Source organism: Oncorhynchus gorbuscha, linkage group LG05 (genome assembly GCF_021184085.1).
Source record: "Oncorhynchus gorbuscha isolate QuinsamMale2020 ecotype Even-year linkage group LG05, OgorEven_v1.0, whole genome shotgun sequence".
Lineage (NCBI taxonomy): Eukaryota > Metazoa > Chordata > Actinopteri > Salmoniformes > Salmonidae > Oncorhynchus > Oncorhynchus gorbuscha.
In genome coordinates this window covers 89,326,304-89,331,303 of record NC_060177.1, presented here as the reverse complement: position 1 = coordinate 89,331,303, position 5,000 = coordinate 89,326,304, and positions in this window count along the sequence as shown.

Here is a 5,000-nt window from a genome sequence, read left to right as displayed (position 1 = left end):
ACTAATTATATACTACAGTTGCCAGGCAACTTTGTGAGACTATAAATAATGTTAAAATCAAAATGTTTAGGGCTATAGTAGAGGTAACTTGTATAAAGGGGACCTTCATCACCAGGATTCATGTGAGAAAGTGGATGTGAACCCAAGTCTCCTGCTTGTCAAAACACTGTCTTAGTCCACTCAGCCAGTCTTCAAGACTTAACTGTTGTGCTGATCCACTCTTGTTACACTGAGCGCATGGGGCCCGATTCAGACTTGAGATAAGTAGACTTAACATGGACTCCATAAAAATGTTATTACAGTCAAAAAACAGGTCACGTTAAATCAACTTGACAAAGAGTTTTGTTTTGTGAAATTCCACCTTTATTTCTTCATACAAAAGTTCTAGATTAAAGTAAAAATGTGAACTTCAATCATTGTGCTCCTGTACTGTTCCGAATTCAACCAGTCGGAGGCATTTAGTGGCTGGTGTGCCCTCTAGCAAACTCTATGGTCAAGTATAACTGCCATTTTGATTCATTGATCAGTTTTCTTGATTCTACTGCACTTATGCAAATGACAGCCTGCGTTTGTCTACTAGCTTAATGAGTTTTAGCTACTTTTTGATATACACCCAACATGATATATGCTACACTATATAGCTACTGTATGCTACACTATATAGCTACTGTATGCTACACTATATAGCTACTGTATGCTACACTATATAGCTACTGTATGCTACACTATATAGCTACTGTATGCTACACTATATAGCTACTGTATGCTACACTATATAGCTACTGTATGCTACACTATATAGCTACTGTATGCTACACTATATAGCTACTGTATGCTACACTATATAGCTACTGTATGCTACACTATATAGCTACTGTATGCTACACTATATAGCCACTGTATGCTACACTATATAGCTACTGTATGCTACACTGTATAGCTACTGTATGCTACACTATATAGCTACTGTATGCTACACTATATAGCTACTGTATGCTACACTATATAGCTACTGTATGCTACACTATATAGCTACTGTATGCTACACTATATAGCTACTGTATGCTACACTATATAGCTACTGTATGCTACACTATATAGCTACTGTATGCTACACTATATAGCTACTGTATGCTACACTATATAGCCACTGTATGCTACACTATATAGCCACTGTATGCCACACTATATAGCCACTGTATGCCACACTATATAGCCACTGTAAGCTACACTATATAGCTACTGTATGCTACACTATATAGCCACTGTATGCTACACTATATAGCCACTGTATGCTACACTATATAGCCACTGTATGCTACACTATATAGCCACTGTATGCTACACTATATAGCTACACTATATAGCTACTGTATGCTACACTATATAGCCACTGTAAGCTACACTATATAGCCACTGTATGCTACACTATATAGCCACTGTATGCTACACTATATAGCTACACTATATAGCTACTGTATGCTACACTATATAGCTACACTATATAGCCACTGTAAGCTACACTATATAGCCACTGTATGCTACACTATATAGCCACTGTATGCTGCACTATATAGCCACTGTAAGCTACACTATATAGCCACTGTATGCTACACTATATAGCCACTGTAAGCTACATTATATAGCCATTACATTACATTTACATTTACATTTAAGTCATTTAGCAGACGCTCTTATCCAGAGCGACTTACAAATTGGTGCATTCACCTTATGACATCCAGTGGAACAACCACTTTACAATAGTGCATCTAAATATTTTAAGGGGGGTGAGAAGGATTACTTTATCCTATCCTAGGTATTCCTTAAAGAGGTGGGGTTTCAGGTGTCTCCGGAAGGTGGTGATTGACTCCGCTGTCCTGGCGTCGTGAGGGAGTTTGTTCCACCATTGGGGAGCCAGAGCAGCGAACAGTTTTGACTGAGCTGAGCGGGAACTGTACTTCCTCAGTGGTAGGGAGGCGAGCAGGCCAGAGGTGGATGAACGCAGTGCCCTTATTTGGGTGTAGGGCCTGATCAGAGCCTGGAGGTACTGAGGTGCCGTTCCCCTCACAGCTCCGTAGGCAAGCACCATGGTCTTGTAGCGGATGCGAGCTTCAACTGGAAGCCAGTGGAGAGAGCGGAGGAGCGGGGTGACGTGAGAGAACTTGGGAAGGTTGAACACTAGACGGGCTGCGGCGTTCTGGATGAGTTGTAGGGGTTTAATGGCACAGGCAGGGAGCCCAGCCAACAGCGAGTTGCAGTAATCCAGACGGGAGATGACAAGTGCCTGGATTAGGACCTGCGCCGCTTCCTGTGTGAGGCAGGTCGTACTCTGCGGATGTTGTAGAGCATGAACCTACAGGAACGGGCCACCGCCTTGATATTAGTTGAGAACGACAGTTTGTTGTCCAGGATCACGCCAAGGTTCTTAGCGCTCTGGGAGGAGGACACAATGGAGTTGTCAACCGTGATGGCGAGATCATGGAACGGGCAGTCCTTCCCCGGGAGGAAGAGCAGCTCCGTCTTGCCGAAGTTCAGCTTGAGGTGGTGATCCGTCATCCACACTGATATGTCTGCCAGACATGCAGAGATGCGATTCGCCACCTGGTCATCAGAAGGGGGAAAGGAGAAGATTAATTGTGTGTCGTCTGCATAGCAATGATAGGAGAGACCATGTGAGGTTATGACAGAGCCAAGTGACTTGGTGTATAGCGAGAATAGGAGAGGGCCTAGAACAGAGCCCTGGGGACACCAGTGGTGAGAGCGCGTGGTGAGGAGACAGATTCTCGCCACGCCACCTGGTAGGAGCGACCTGTCAGGTAGGACGCAATCCAAGCGTGGGCCGCGCCGGGAGATGCCCAACTCGGAGAGGGTGGAGAGGAGGATCTGATGGTTCACAGTATCGAAGGCAGCCGATAGGTCTAGAAGGATGAGAGCAGAGGAGAGAGAGTTAGCTTTAGCGGTGCGGAGCGCCTCCGTGATACAGAGAAGAGCAGTCTCAGTTGAATGACTAGTCTTGAAACCTGACTGATTTGGATCAAGAAGGTCATTCTGAGAGAGATAGCGGGAGAGCTGACCAAGGACGGCACGTTCAAGAGTTTTGGAGAGAAAAGAAAGAAGGGATACTGGTCTGTAGTTGTTGACATCGGAGGGATCGAGTGTAGGTTTTTTCAGAAGGGGTGCAACTCTCGCTCTCTTGAAGACGGAAGGGACGTAGCCAGCGGTCAGGGATAAGTTGATGAGCGAGGTGAGGTAAGGGAGAAGGTCTCCGGAAATGGTCTGGAGAAGAGAGGAGGGGATAGGGTCGAGCGGGCAGGTTGTTGGGCGTCCGGCCGTCACAAGACGCGAGATTTCATCTGGAGAGAGAGGGAGAAAGAGGTCAGAGCACAGGGTAGGGCAGTGTGAGCAGAACCAGCGGTGTTGTTTGACTTAGCAAACGAGGATCGGATGTCGTCGATCTTCTTTTCAAAATGGTTGACGAAGTCATCTGCAGAGAGGGAGGAGGGGGGGGGGAGGAGGATTCAGGAGGGAGGAGAATGTGGCAAAGAGCTTCCTAGGGTTAGAGGCAGATGCTTGGAATTTAGAGTGGTAGAAAGTGGCTTTAGCAGCAGAGACAGAGGAGGAAAATGTAGAGAGAGGAGGGAGTGAAAGGATGCCAGGTCCGCAGGGAGGCGAGTTTTGCCTCCATTTCCGCTCGGCCTTCCGGAGCCCTGTTCTGTGAGCTCGCATTGAGTCGTCAAGCCACGGAGCGGGAGGGGAGGACCGAGCCGGCCTGGAAGATAGGGGACATAGAGAGTCAAAGGATGCAGAAAGGGAGGAGAGGAGGGTTGAGGAGGCAGAATCAGGAGATAGGTTGGAGAAGGTTTGAGCAGAGGGAAGAGATGATAGGATGGAAGAGGAGAGAGTAGCGGGGGAGAGAGAGCGAAGGTTGGGACGGCGCGATACCATCCGAGTAGGGGCAGTGTGGGAAGTGTTGGATGAGAGCGAGAGGGAAAAGGATACAAGGTAGTGGTCGGAGACTTGGAGGGGAGTTGCAATGAGGTTAGTGGAAGAACAGCATCTAGTAAAGATGAGGTCGAGCGTATTGCCTGCCTTGTGAGTAGGGGGGGAAGGTGAGAGGGTGAGGTCAAAAGAGGAGAGGAGTGGAAAGAAGGAGGCAGAGAGGAATGAGTCAAAGGTAGACGTGGGGAGGTTAAAGTCGCCCAGAACTGTGAGAGGTGAGCCGTCCTCAGGAAAGGAGCTTATCAAGGCATCAAGCTCATTGATGAACTCTCCGAGGGGACCTGGAGGGCGATAAATGATAAGGATGTTAAGCTTGAAAGGGCTGGTAACTGTGACAGCATGAAATTCAAAGGAGGCGATAGACAGATGGGTAAGGGGAGAAAGAGAGAATGACCACATGGGAGAGATAAGGATCCCTATGCCACCACCCCGCTGACCAGAAGCTCTCGGGGTGTGCGAGAAACACGTGGGCGGACGAAGAGAGAGCAGTAGGAGTAGCAGTGTTATCTGTGGTGATCCATGTTTCTGTCAGTGCCAAGAAGTCGAGGGACTGGAGGGAGGCATAGGCTGAGATGAACTCTGCCTTGTTGGCTGCAGATCGGCAGTTCCAGAGGCTACCGGAGACCTGGAACTCCACGTGGGTCGGGCGCGCTGGGACCACCAGATTAGGGTGGCAGCGGCCACGCGGTGTGGAGCGTTTGTATGGTCTGTGCAGAGAGGAGAGAACAGGGATAGACAGACACATAGTTGACAGGCTACAGAAGAGGCTACGCTAATGCAAGGAGATTGGAATGACAAGTGGACTACACGTCTCGAATGTTCAGAAAGTTAAGCTTACGTAGCAAGAATCTTATTGACTAAAATTATTAAAAATGATACAGTACTGCTGAAGTAGGCTAGCTGGCAGTGGCTGCGTTGTTGACTTTGTAGGCTAGCTGACAGTGGCTGCGTTGTTGACACTACACTAATCAAGTCGTTCCGTTGAGTGTAGTAGTTTCTAC